The 15,718-nt window shown below is 43.0% G+C and overlaps 1 protein-coding gene across 1 annotated transcript in view; it reads right to left on the bottom strand.

Moving 5' to 3' along the window:
* Positions 1-15,718, bottom strand: part of CNTNAP2 (contactin associated protein 2) — a 1,678,538-nt gene that overhangs the window by 1,005,548 nt on the left and 657,272 nt on the right. The window lies entirely within an intron of this gene.

Genomic DNA, 15,718 nt, shown 5'->3' with positions numbered 1-15,718 from the left:
CATTTCAAACATAGAATGCGCTTCAATGTGCCATTTACAAATAAAAAAGGAGCTTTATCTGTATGTCACAGATTTTCTTGGAAAGTCTCAGAGGTTTACTTTGGGAGTGTTGGAAATATCCTGAAGACATTTTTGCTATTGGTTTTAGGCAACAATAATATTTAATACTTTATTATCTCCAAGATGACAATGTTCATATATTTAAAGAATGATGCCAAGTGAATAAAAGTACAGACCATGCCTGTGCTTATTGCAATGACATTAACCTATAAAATACATCATCACATTTGTGCATACTAATTTTTATACCAACATTTTTCTTCGCCTTAGGCAATAACATTGTGATGCTTCCAAGGTTAAAAAGATTTATATTATATCAGACTATTAAAAAGAATCAGGTAAACATGAAGATGAAAACTTTTAGAATAACTAAAATATCATTTTCAAGGTTACAAATGTCAATGAAACTTTTACTATTGTCCGATAGATAGTTAGATTTGGGTGGGGTTTTCCTTCAAAGTGAGATCTACAGTACATTGCAGCGTAAAAATAAAGTAGCTAGTATCTAAATCTCTCTGCACATGTTACATCTCCCCCTCCCCATGGTGCACATGGTTTTGTCCATTTGATAAGAAATTTGCCATTGCGAGTGAATCAGAATAAGGGCCATTGTGACTTTACACTTCACTGCAATTTTTTTAGAATACAGTATATGGGGTACATTAAGATGGGAGTTCTATTGAAGTTGGGATGTTGTCCATAGCAACCAATCAAATTGTACTTCTTATTTATTTAGCTCCTTCTAGAACAGGCATGTCCAACGTTGGCCCTCCAGATGTTGTGAAACTACACATCCCAGCATGCTTTGCAATAGTTTTAGCATTCTCTAATAGCCAAACTGTGGCAAAGCATGCTGGGATGTGTAGTTTCATAACATCTGGAGGGCCAACGTTGGACATGCCTGTTCTAGAAGATAATAGATATACTCTGGTTGCTATAGGCAAAATCCCATCTGCAGAAGAACTCCAATCTTTGTAAATTTACCTCTATGGCTCCTATCTTCTGCTTTCTTAACATGCGAAAACAGCACTTTACATATATTTTGAGGGCATGGTCCTTAAGACTTTTCCACTATTGAAAGTGTTATGTACTGTATATGTATTCTATGTGACCTAAATAAAACACATTATTTGACTAAAAACAATATATACTGTATGGCTTTTCAATCATCTGGAAAACTGATGAATTGTGTTGATTTGTTTGAATGCAAAATTTCCCATTTCAAAGCAGAAAGTAGAAAACTATTCCTTGATTTCATGTTAAGGAAAATAATGAAGATGCGCTTTTTCGTATATGGATAGGGGTAGATAATAGAAAGGAAAACAGCAAACTCTACAAATACATATCACATAGGTGAAGTGGATGTACAGGTGTCTCTCTGAAGATAACAAGTTCTAAAAATATTTCTAACCAGGTTCTAAAGGGTAGCCATCAATTCTCCCACTCCTCTGATCACAGCAAGCATTGGGGGACATGTTTGATAGTATAAAGACTTTGTTCCAACAAAGAACATTTTTATAGAATAGATAAGAAATTGACATTTCTGCTGACAAAAATGAATAGAATGTCCAACAGCAATTGTAATCGAAAATTAAATGGACATTAGCAGAAAAGAAATGTGTAAGAAAAAAAGTTTCAAAATTATAAATACATAAAAATAATACATAATGGATACATGCTATTTTGATCAAAAGCAAAAAGAAAATATATAAATGATAAAATACACTCTAAAACCCTATGACTAGCTTAGTAAACGAAATGTTATGTTAACACAGGACTCTTTGGAAGGTTAAGTTCAAAACGTATTCTAAAATAAACTTTGGGTGAAATTTAATAGGATGAGAGATTCAGAAAGTGAGAGATTTGGTAAGAAATCTCCAGGTTTTTTTTTTAAAGCAGCAATCATTTACACTTCAAAATCAAACTGGTTTTGCAGTGTAAATGATTGCCGCTTTAAAAAATGGGTTTACAGTTAAGAGACAGATGTTTCTGTCTTTTTCAAGACATTGTTCAGCAAACCACAGGCAGCAATACCCCTTTCGCACTGATCTCCATGGTTTAAATCTGGATAATGAACATGTTTCAACCTATGAATATACTTCTCTCACACTGAGACAAAGACTAGGACCTACAGTATGTTACTGTATGTGACATGGATACGCAACCCTGATCATGACCAGGATGCCGCTTCTGCCTACTGCAGGCTAATGCATATGGAGACAGTGTTCGCTATCAAGCTGTCAAGCTTGGTAAATTTGGCTCAATAGAAGCATCAGCTGCTTGTGAGGTTGGAAATGAACAGAGTGCGACAAATATTGGAGATGTGTACAACAAACAGTCAACATGTATTTATTAGCAGATCCGGCTCCAGACCTACTACTGCCCTGAGCAAGAAAATTTTAAGCCCCTCCATGTGCAAGCTCTTGGAAAAGTAGATGTGGCCTTGCAGCTTTATAACACATACTACTGTATATGCAACCATGGTACCAGTTACAGTTATGCCACCACAGTGCTACCAGTAACACATACTGTATTCCCACTCAGTGTTGCCAGTTATACATACTGTATGCCCCCACAGTGCTCCCAGTTAAACATACTGTGTGCCCCCTCAGTGCTCCCAGTTAAACATACTGTATGCCCCCTCAGTGCTGCCAGTTACACATACTGTATGCCCCCTCAGTGCTGTCAGTTATACATACTGTATGCCCTAACAGTGAGACCAGTCAGTGGTGTAACTATAGCCCCGCAGCCCCCGCAGTGGCGGGGAGGCGCTGAGGAGGTGTGGGTGCCGGGGGGTCTGCGGGGCTATAGTTACCCGCTGCCATCTGCTCCTGCCACTGGCCAAAACCCTGCGCCCTCCCCGTACACAGTACCTCCTGCCGCGGCCGGCGCTTCTGTCAGGTCCCAGCTTTTGCGGCAGGGGGGCGGACATTTAATAGTTACTTCACTGAGACTAGTTACACATACTGTATGCCCCCACAGTGAGGCCAGTTACACATACTATATGCCCCCACAGTGCTGCTCAGTGCTCACCACCACTGCCTCTGAGTCCTGCCGCTGCAGCTGCCAGTGTGTGAGGGGAAGAGCGCAGCACGCTCCTCTCCTTCCCCTCACACTGGCTTCCTACTTCTACTGGCAGCTGATTTAAAATTGACGCCGAGTGATGGCCACCCTTATGAGTCAGCTCCAAGGGCAGCCACTCTTAAGGAACGTGCCTTGAGCTGGCCCTGTTTATTAGGTTTCACATACCTTAACGCAAACACTTGTGGATAAATCCAAATTTGTGATAAAACAATATTTATTACACAAGATGTGTATTTTACAGATGTATGATATACTTACATGTTCTTGGAATTATACAAATGATTTCCTTGCAGATAACAAGAACTATTATTGTACATTTAGCATAGCAATATTAAATAATCATATGTACATGTATAAGATATTAGATATTCTTCCCTCCCTTTTTCTTTCTCCATACTTACTTTAGCCCATCTATTCATCCTTATAATGGGGCAGATGTATTAAGTCTTAACAAGAGATAAATGCAAGGATGATAAAGAGAGATAAACGTCCAGCCAATCAGCTCCTTACTGACTTTTTTCAAACACAGCCTGTAACATGGCAGTTAGGATGTGATTGGTTGGATGTTTATCTCTCTTTGGCCCTTATTCTGATCGGTGCCGCCGGATCCGATTATGCGGCCAGGACCGTGCGTGCGAAACCCCGCCTTCCATATGGATCGCCAACTCCTTCCGTACGCGGTAAGAAGCTGGCCGAACGGACCGCACGTGTATTTTTCACGGAATACGCCACCTCCATCTAAGGGAACCTCCCCCATCATTCGATGGTCGCAGACCATCGAATGCAGGACCGAGTGCTCCACCAGCTCCCTTCAACCTCAGACCACACGGACATTTTTCCGTGCAAAAGCAGGGATCTGGGCGGGCAGCTGACATCCGGCGATGTCATATGTCCGCCCCCTACACGTGCGTCACGGCCACATTACCATACGTACGCCAAGCGTTTGCATGGGAACGCCCATGAAACGCAGGGCGTATGCATATGGTAATGAGCCCAAATAGCCTTTCACGCCCCTCTCCACCCCCTGTTCGGAGTGTTCACATATCATGCGGGATTTGGCCGTACGCCCCGCTCGCACATGCGCAGAGACGCCTCTGCACATGCGCAGACACAAAACATCGGCGGGTCGAACGCACGCGGATATATCCGCACCGACCAGAATAAGCGCCATTATCACCCTCGCATTTATCTCTTGTTAAGGCTTAATACATCGTACTGTACTACATAATTTTTTTTTTATTTCTCCAGTATTTTATTTGGTTGAGCAAAAAATACAAACATAATACATAGACAAGACAAACATGAATGTGAGTTGTAAGGTAGCAAGATCAACAACTGTAGGGAGCCAAAATTGGTAATGTAACATACAGGTTAGAACAGTTATGACAGGTATAAGTTGTAACTTGAAGACAATACGAGGTAATATAACGTAAGGTAGGTGAGATTATGTTGACAAGTCAGTAATTTCTACTGAGGGGAAAAGGGGAGGTGATGGTGTGTTATTGAGGACGAGCCTGGGCTGTTGGGATGCAGTTGTGGATGGGAGGGAAATCTATAGGTACAGTTGGGTGGGAGGTACTTAAGGCCAGGAAGAGGGATGTTATGGGAATAGTACCGCGGAGCCCATGTGTAGTGGAATTTTTCAACAAGGTTGTTTTGGAGGTTAGTGATATATTCCATATTTGCTATGTACCAGATTTTATTTAGGAGTTCTTGGTGACTCAGAACTGAAGGTACTTTCCAATTTCTGGCAATCTGATATTTAGCAGAGCATGTAATATGTAAGAAAAGTTTATTGGATTCAGTAGAAGTGTGATCGAGAGGGGCACATAGAAGGATTATTTGTGAGAGGATGGAGTGAACCATGTCCCAATATGACTTATGGTATGAATTACCAGGCAGGTCCACCATGTGTGGTAAAATTTTCCTGGTTGGCCACAATTCCTCCAGCATAGGTTAGAAGATTCTGGATACATGCTGTGCAAGCGTACAGGGACTAGGTACCATCTAGTGTAAATCTTGTATTAGTTTTCCCTTATAGCAATGCTTATAGAGCATCTGGATATAGCAGATTGAATTGCAACCCATTCCTCTTCATCTAAGTGGCGGCCTAAGTCTATCTCTCAGGCTTGCTCAGGGGATTCTAGGTGTGAGGGCTGGTGTGACGACAATATCGAGTTATATAGCTGAGAGATGGCGCCAGTGTCGTTAAGTCGGTAAATAAAGAGTCTTTCAAATGGTGAAGGGATTTGGGATGTGCTAGAAGTTTGGAGGGAAGTAGCGAATTGGCGTAATTGGAGGTATTGGTAGTGTAGGGTGTTGATATATTGTGTTTCCTTTGCAGATCAGTAAACATTTTTGGTGCGGATAAACCCGATATGTGATGGAGTCTCGTGATGCCGGCAGATGTCCATGGAGATGCTGCCATAGTTGAGAGGCCAGGAGCAAAAGAAGTGTTGTTCCAAAGAGGGGTGAGAGGGGATGGATGTGTAGTCAATCTGAGTTTTCTATAAAGAGTGTCCCAGGTTTGGAGGGTAGTGTTGATGGTGGGAGGGTGATGGGTGGGTTGAAGGCGGTATTTACGAGGGAGCCAGGACAGATTTGAGATCGGGGAGGTACCAATTAAGTCGCTTTCTAGATCCACCCATCGCTTGTAATTTCTTAAGGAGTTGGCTGAGTCTAGTGGCATGAAGATAGCGCTGAAAGATTGGCAACCCAAGGCCACCGTGTTGGGAGCGTTTGGCTAGGATGCACTGGTGAATTCTCGATTTCTTGTGGTTCCATACAAATATGCCTATTGTAGATTGTAAAGTGGCAATGGTTTTGGGGGGGATTGGGATCGGGAGGATTTGGAATAGATATAACAGTCTGGGGAGAGTGTTCATTTTAATGGCGTTTATACGTCCGGTCCATGGCCCTTATTCTGATCGGTGCGGATATATCCGCGTGCGTTCGGCCCGCCGACGTCTCTGCGCATGTGCGAGCGGGGCGTACGGCCAAATCCCGCATGATATGTGAACACTCCGAACAGGGGGTGGAGAGGGGCGTGAAGGGCTATTTGGGCTCATTACCATATGCATACGCCCCGCGTTTCATGGGAGTTCCCATGAAAACGCTGGGCGTACGTATGGTAATGCGGCCGTGACGCACGTGTAGGGGGCGGACATATGACATCGCCGGATGTCAGCTGCCCGTCCAGATCCCTGCTTTTGCACGGAAAAATGTCCGTGTGGTCTGAGGTTGCGGGTGCTGGTGGAGCACACGGTCCTGCATTCGATGGTCTGCGACCATCGAATGATGGAGGAGGTTCCCTTAGATGGAGGAAGCGTATTCCGTGAAAAATACACGTGCGGTCCGTTCGGACAGCTTCTTACCGCATACGGACGGAGTTGGCGATCCGTATGGAAGGCGGGGTTTCGCACACACGGTCCTGGCCGCATAATCGGCTCCGGCCGCACCGATCAGAATAAGGGCCCATGAGAGGTAGTAAGATTTCCTCTGCTGGAGATATTTATTAATAGATCTAATGAGAGGGGGGTAGTTTGCTCGATAAAGTTTATGGTATGACTTAGTGATCTGTACGCCTAGATATTTAAGGGAGTCCCGTTTCCAGGTAAACTTAAAGTTAGACTGGAGTAGGGTTTTGGTATGTCCCAGTAAATGAAGAGGAAGGGCTTCAGATTTAGTGTCATTGAGTTTGTATCCAGAGAGGGAACCGTAGGTGGAAAGTTCTAAGAATAGGTTAGGTAGCGAGATTAGTGGGTTTTTTCAGTGTGAGAAAAAGGTCATCAGCAAATAATGATATGGAATACTGCGAATGTCCAACTTGGACCCCGTTTATGTCTGGGTTGTTACGTATATGTTGGGCCAGTGGTTCAATAACAAGGGTGAAGATGAGAGGGGACAAGTGACAGCCCTGCCTGGTGCCGTTTGTGATTGGGAAGGGTGAGGAAATAAGGTAAGACATACATCATAGAATTTGATGGTCAGCTTCTCTTTACTTGTAGTGTTTTCTGTCAAGTCCATAAAGAATATAAAATAAAATTTGGTGTAAAACAAAGATATGGGCAAAGGTCCAGAGGAGCCAATTTTATCAGTGATATACAATTCCCACTGGTCAATGTACACATGTTCCCATGAAGGTACAATCCCCAAAACTCCCAAGATTTTTCAATTTTAAACTTCAGCTGCAAGGTATTAGTTAAATGAAGAGCCAACCATAATGTTTGGACCTAAGGACAATGCCATAAACTAGTGGTTGTCAAACTTGGTCCTCAGGACCCCACACAGTTCACATTTTCCAGGTCACCCAGAAGGTGCACAGGTGAATTAATTACTCAGTGACACATTTTAAAATAGCCTCTGGTGGAACTATTTATTATGATTTAAGACCTGGAAAACATGCACTGTGTGGGTCCTGTGGAGGTAGTTTGAGAACTTGTGCCAGAAACAATGCATAATGACTGTGCCTGGTTGCTCGCATTTGTAACAATTGAAAGTACAGTAGTTGTCTCTCCAATAATACATTTCAGTTTCGGGGTAAAGTATGTCCCATCCAAAATATCTTGCTGCATTTATATATATATGATACAGAAACCAAGTATTTGTTTATTTTATTATAAGCATCTAAAATTGTTTTCATTGTTAGGTCCACAAAATCTATTCTCCACTTCTGCAGGCCTAGTGATCATGTTTCTAACTTAAACTCACTGCAAGTAGGATGCATTTGTTTTTCTAAACCACAAAGCAGATTTAAGGGATAGGGAAATCAGTGAAATCAGTGTACAGGAAATAGGATGACAAAAGAGATACAGCCAGAAGAGATCAGAACACAGGGATAACTTCTCTCCAACATCCCTAGCCAAGGCCCCTTTACTTCTCCCAACTCTGTACTTCTGACAGCCCTGCTGAGCAATTCCCCTTCATGAACATAACAAGCAGGCAGCCTTGATAGAGCCAGAAAATCTCAGTTTAGCGTAGCCTAGCTGGGCGCCCTGCTAATATCTGCCTTTATCCTTACTTCAAGGGCAGCCGGTGGGGCAGTGAAGGGCGGCGGGCGGCGGTGAAGGGCGGGTGGTGGGGCACTGAAGGGCGGGCGGTGGTGAAGTCTGGCAGTGAAGTCCGGCAGTGAAGGGCGGGTGGCGGGCGTACATAATTCAGCGTACTGCCACTGTGGGAGCATCACATGGTGCCCTGCACCCCCAGCGGCACTACGCTAATTACGTAAATTGCTGCCGCTGGGGAGTGTCATGGAGGACGTGACTGCGGGCCGGAGGAGGGGAACGCTGGTGCCAGGGACATCATTGAGGGTAAGTATAATGCACTACACACGCACACGCACACACACATACACACACAAAACACCCACTAACACAATCAAATCCCCACTATCCATGTCATACCCCAGTGTCCACGTGGGCGTGGGGTTAATTTTATAAAGTGTGGAGAGCGCAGCGAGCCACCGAGCCCAAAGCATGGCGAGGGGACGCGTATACGCATCCCCTCGCGGGGCTCGCTGCGCTCGCCACGTTTCAGGCTCGACGTATTAGCACAGCTCCAACTACGTAAATTACGTAGTTTACGTAAGTTACATAGTTTGTGTAAGTTACGTAGTTTACGTAGCCAGCATAGTGGTGTATTGGTATTCTCAACACACCACTACGCAAACTACGTAATGGGCGCCCTGCTAATACATAAGTACCAGATATTGTAGAAATCTTCACAGTGTAGTAAAATTGGATCCCAGTGACATACTAGGGGGTTTGGGTTCAGATAGGTCCTCCTTCTGGTGTCTGCTGTCCAGAAATTTTACCAGGGGGAGCCTATTCTGAACCTTCTACTGGATATACTTGCAAGAAACTTCACAGAGTGATAACATTGCATCCCAGAAGAAATACTATAGGTTTAAACTGGTTGGACCTCACCTTGTTACTGCTCCTGATTTTAGTATGTCAGTCATGCTCAAAACTTATGTATTTCGTAATATTCCATATTTTGTAAATGTGTGTGTAATATACTGTATATAGTATATATTCTTTATCTGAAAAAAACTAATAATGTTAAATGTGAAAAAATAATAACAGCATAAATGCTGATAAAAAAATAGAGCAAATCATGAGGACTGGATTCAAATCAACACGATTGCCAATAAAGTATGATGACCTTTGTAGGATTCAGTCATGCATATCGCTATGTGCGCATCAACAATGGGCTAATGCTAAATATAGCTAACTGACTTTTCCAGATTTCCGTGGGAATTAAATTATATTTTTAATCCCAGTTTTGTGGATTGACGTATGATAATTAACTGCTCAACATAATGTATTTTCATGGAAGTGAAGTCCTAATATTGGCCCTTATTCTGATCTGTGCGGATATTCCCGCATTCTTACGGAGCGGTCCGCACGCCACGGTGTTTTGCCGCATGCGGCCATCGTCCGTAGAAACGCCCACGTGTCCTCCGCATTCGGACGGACTCACTCTTTAAGAACAGGGCGTGTTTACGGACGACATACAAACCATGCGTGTGCGGGAGAAACACTCCGATTCGGCACGGTATTACAGAGTATTACAGAGTATGCTCGGAAATACCGCATCCGAACGGGAGCCAAGCGGTGCTACCGCACGTAAGCGGAGGATTTACGCCAAACAACCCACTATGAAGTATCTTCTGCAAGACATCACATGACCCACTTATTCAATTACCTATCCTCATAAAAAACTGCTTATTTGGAATTGGAATCAATTAGATTCCAATATATCCTTACAAGCATGCCTAACACATGCATAGCACACATTAACCCTTACAGCAATTGAAGTGCAATGGTTTCAATTAAAGCACTGACAAGCGTCCTATTAGTGAGTAATGAGTAAAGGAGGAGATTGTTATTGGGTTCAGGTGTTAATGGTTGTAGTCATTAGGCGTACGTTCGCCTACCGCATGAACGAGTGGTGTCCGCAAAGCAATAGTACACTTGTGGACACCGCACATTTCTGCCCTTTTTGATCGCGTGCATTCGGAGTGGTTTCCGAATGTACGCCCCCCAACATAAGTGTACTCCCCCGTGTCCGCCCATGTTTCCGCCCCGTTTTGCCCACTTTGAAACTACGCCCATGTGTCATTCCGCATGACGCCCATAATACGCCCCTATTTCCCGACTGATTGCGGTGACCAGTTTTGGACGGGCTTTGTCCGAACTGGTACCGAGTCAAGGCGTGGCACATGCGCGTAGCGTTCTCCACGCATGCGCAGACGCCGTAAAGACGCGATCCGTAAGAACGCGGTAAAGTCCGCATCAATCAGAATAAGGGCCATTATAACTAACCTCTTATTGTTTAGTTCATTGTTCTGGCAGTTTGACCTTTCTTAGTCTGGAGCTAGCACGACTTATTATCAGGCTGGTTATTTATTATTACAGCTGAAATGAACACAATATCTGGTCAGAGACGTAATATATAGAGAGAAACTTGAAGATTTAGCATTTTGTCATATCATATTTGACAAATTATTTATCATTACTTGCAGTATTTCTTAACAAGGACAAAGATATAGGCCGTTGTTATTCATTTGCAGCATGATAAAAGGGTATCTGAAAACATTACTGTCTGTTTATCAAAGGTACGTAAGACTTATAGATTACAAAAACATAAATATTCACAGAATTTAGTGCTTCTGCCTTTTTCTGAAAGTTCCATCCTGGTAATCACTACGGCCACTTATTGCTAGTGTTAGTTTCGCTGGGACCATACACAAGAAAAAAATGTTTTATATAAAATAGAGCATATGTTTTTTATTGACATTTTTATTATTTACTTTGTTTTCAAACTAAATTTTTTTGTAACATTTCTTTATTAACCAGAGCATACCCCATATATGACATAACAATATAAAAGTAAAAAATATAGTCAATACATGGGATATAACAATACAAATAGGAATCACATAGACAGCAAAGGATAGCAAAATGTACTGTATACAGTATGATAAATCAATACATACAGAGCCAGATTAAGGTCTAAATGGGCCTGGAGCTGAAAATTATCAAGGGCCTATTATGAGCAACAATAGGGGTTGTCACTAGCACCTAATAATGTGTGGGGGCATGACCAGTGTTCTGGTTGGGTGGTCTACTCATGGGTGTGTCTGTATTTGTGTAACTAATTATATATGCCTGGAAAAGGCAGGGACTGGCATTAGAAAAATGCAGGGAGATATATTGGCGGGTGCACTCCAAAGGTGCACCCGCACGACACCGATGTCCTAAGATACTTGCGGGGTCAGACGGCATTCCAGTCATTAAAAAAAATACTGAAAGCCTAAACTTGGTAGACAACATTTCAGCACCTTTTATGTGGTCACCTAAGTTTACCACACCATATACCCCTTATACAAATCATGCAACACATTAGTAACCCCCTTATACTGTACTTGCCTCTTACACATTATGCCACATGGAATGAGCCAAAATTCACACCGATTGAGCCAAAATTCACACTATGGCACATGGATTAAGGCAAAATTCACATTTTTGCCACATGGATTGCGCCAAAATACACACTATACCAGGCATGTTCAAACAGTGGCCCTCCAGCTGTTGTGAAACTACACGTCCCAGCATGCCTTGACATAGTTTTAGCATTCCCTAATAGCAAAACTGTGGCAATGCATGATGGGACTTGTAGTTTCACAACAGCTGGAGGGCCATAGTTTGGACATGCCTGCAGTATACCAAACAGATTGAGCAATAATGCACAATATGCTTCATAAATAGGGGCATTGCACGCCAAAGGCGTGCATTAAAAATTTACACCATAATGCCCATTACATAATAAGCCGCACACCATAATCTCCATTACGTATTATGCCAAACACCATAATGCCTATTAAAAATTATGTATTGATTACCTACATGTTCATTGCCAGGGGTTCCATGTTCATTACCAGGGGTTCCATGCTCATTGCCAGGGGTTCCATGCTCGTTGCCATGTGGGATTACAGGCTCATTGCCAAGGGGGAATACATGCTTGTGGTAACTGGTGGACAGCCGCCACCGGGCAGAAATGACAGCCATTGACAGCCAGGCAGAGAGCAGGGGTCTGCCCGGCTGTATTCAGAGCACTGTATGTCCTGGCTATTTGAAATAATACCCCTTTCACACAAGAAAATGCAGGGACTTAACCGGGAATATGGTTCCAGGATCATGCAGGGACATTCCCGGACTGGCCCCTTTTACACCAGCCTAGTCCCTGCATTTTCTGGTGTGAGGGGGGAGAGAAAACCACCCTGCCACCTTTTAAACAACCAGCTATATCTTCGGAACCAACTGACCCATTTACATGTAGGCTTCGAATGATTTTGGTCCCGTGAAACTGGGCCGTTTGGTTCCAGAGAAATCTGTCCTCAAACAACATGAACAGCCATGAAATTACATTTCAGAAATGAAAAAAAAATTGGTTTACCCGCAATATCTCTAGAACCAATGAACCCATATGGACCAGGTATCAGATTGAAGGCCCAGCAATTTGGGTTCGACTGAGATCAACCTCGAGCTTCTGTGATGCCGGAGGGGAAATTGGTAGCTGTTGGAACCGGGTGGGAGTTGGAATTAGTGGGTCCCATGTTATCCTATGGGGAAAACGTTCCAGGTTTGCCTGGAGGTATCTCTGGTTCCTGTGGGGCTAGCGACGTGGGGCTGGGCTCTTTGGAAAGCCCTGGCCCTCAGCTACAAAATGGACCTATTTGGAGAGTGGGCCTGGAGCTATAGCTCCATCAGGCCCATTGTTAATCCGGCCCTGAATACATAGTATGCATTTCCACCTCGGCATGATTAGTAGTCTCCCACCAAGCCCAACTCCATATAAAGGAGAAAGGGCTTAATTTAGTTTCTTTTTCAAAGCTTTTGCTTCAAACGGGCTTACTAGTTAAATATATTTGATGCTTAAATTTCAAGGTCATGGGTTCCATGAATCCTTCCCAAAGTTGAAAGAAAGAAGTCACATTGGTCTCTTCATAGTAATTTCCAGCCAATCCATTTGAAAGGAATATAGTAACTTGTTCCTAAATAAGGAGTTTAATGACGATTGTGTCTTGGCCCACATTTACAATATGAATTTGCAAGCCTTTGCTGAAATGACAGTGACAATTTTTTTGGTTTCTCTTTATACTGGGACAGTCAATTACATAATACCTACAGTAGTATGGTCCACTCTGCCTATTGTAGATTCTGGCCAGGTAGAAACATTACATCCCAGAAGACATACTATGGGGTTGAGGTCAGTGGAACCTCACAGCAGAATGTGCTGGTCTGAACTTTGAGATATGCAGCCTGTTCTGGGTCTGCCCTTTGTTGGATTTGGAAGACAACTTCACAGAGTGATGACAATGGATCCAAGAAGACATACTAGGGGGTTGGGGGTCAGTCGGACCTCACGTTGGGATGTACTGGACAAAACTTTGGCTCAGGGAGCCTGTTCTAAATCTTCCACTGGGTGCATATGGTAGCAATCTTCACAGTGTAGTAACATTGGATCCCAGTAGATATTCTAGCAGGTTGGGGATCGGGCGAGAGCTCCTTTTGGTGTATTCCAGCCAGAACTTTTACCAGGGGAGCCTGTTCTGAGTCTGTCATTTGAAAGACATACTAGGGGGCTGGAGTCCTGGTTGGTCCTATTGTTGGAGTACACTGGGTAGAAAATGTAAACAGGGAGCATTATGGGCCTAGCAGACTGTAATTGAATAACCTTAAATGGCTTACTGAAATAATTATAAATCAACAAACTACAATATGACAGAAATGAAGGTGGGAAGACAAAACGTGTGCCAAAAGCCTTGGAATAACAACATTGATAACAGAATTTAAATTTAAACCCATCTTGCAATGGAAATGTTATTATAAAACTGAACAGAGAGAAAAGCTGGGGTTACTTACAGTACAACACCAACAAAACAACACTGGACAATCACCATGTTGATGTTTTGGAAGAGCTATTAAACTACTAATTATTTATAATATGTTCATAGTTACATTCAACTAATTGATAACTTATTACCTGGAAAATATAAACAAGGGCAATGGCATTGGCAAGTACTTCAGCTGATAATAAAACAGTGATTGTAACAATTTTTTTCACAGTAACATAGGGAAATATTGCTTTCCAAGAAGAAAATACCGTTATTATGATGTCTTTAATTATCAGAGTACTGTATGATGAAATTTATAGAATAAAGAATTAATCTCCACCCCATAGTTTGAGTAATCAGAAAATCTAGAGAGTTAGACCAGTCATTAGAAATGAGGTCCTGAATCCCTGAACTTACATAATATTGTGCTTGATGTATCACCAGTAGGTAAGATTGGTGCAGTTAGTATTAAAAAAAAAGCAAGTCATAAGGGTCAACTGATATCACTGCTAACAAATGCAAAAACATGTGAAATTCATCCATGATGTAAAATGTGTGTATTCTGAAAACGGTACTTGTTTCCTAGCAGGGCGCCCAGATTCCTTACGTATGCAAACGTAGTGAAATCGCATTGCATGGTACGTTTTTACCATGCGATGTGTGCAATGCGATATTTGATTGTACAAGCACCCATGCCATGAGATGTGATGAGTGCTTACAATGAGATGAGATGGGTGCTTACAATGAGATGTGATGCTATGTGATGTGATGTGTGCACCATTGTTTAGCGTCAACCCCAGTATCCACGCCACCCCGAAGCATGGCGAGCGGCGGCGGAATGCATCCTCCAACATTTTCATACCCCCCATGTCTGCGTGGAGTGGATTTTAGATAGTGTGGTGAGCGCAGCAAGCCACCGAGCCCGAAGCATGGCGAGCGCAGCGAGGGGACGCGGAATACATGTAAAGTTATCCGTGTCCCCTCACGGAGCTCGCCACGCTTCGGGATCGGTGGCTCGCTGCGCTCGCCACACTATCTAAAATCAACTCCACGCCGATGTAGTTAGTGGAGGTATGAAAAGGTCGGATGACGCGTTCCGCCGCCGCTTGCCATGCTTCGGGGTGGCGTGGATACTGGGGTTGACGCTAAACAATGGAGTAGGTGCTTACAATTGTAAAGCACCCATCACAACACATACTATGCACACATCACATAGCATCACATCTCATTGTAAGCACCCATCACATCTCATTGTAAGCTCTCATCACATCTCATGGCATGTACAATGAAATATCGCATCACATTTGGTGCCATGCGATCCTATGCGATATTTCATTGTATAAGCACTCCTGTGCAGTTAACATGGACATCGCATCGCACACATTGCACAGCACTATAGATGGTATGCGATGCAATGTGATTTTCCTACGCAGAATAGCACACTAAGCTATTTGCTTAGGGGGCGCCCTGCTAGGAAACAAGTACCCTGAAAACTTTCATTTTATATTTGTAATTTTCCTCTGGAATCTGGAACTAATATTACTGCTGATGGTTAGTGTCATTTGGGGAACTGAGAATTGTTCAGCCACCCCAGTGACTTTTGTTTTAATATAAATTGCTTAAATAAAGACGTTATATCGCTGTGTTGAGAAAAAATAGAAAATAATTTCATTG

Source organism: Crinia signifera, chromosome 5 (genome assembly GCF_055691185.1).
Source record: "Crinia signifera chromosome 5, ASM5569118v1, whole genome shotgun sequence".
In the NCBI taxonomy this organism is placed as follows: domain Eukaryota; kingdom Metazoa; phylum Chordata; class Amphibia; order Anura; family Myobatrachidae; genus Crinia; species Crinia signifera.
Note: the sequence above shows the minus strand (reverse complement) of the source record. Positions and strands in the feature narration are given on the sequence as shown.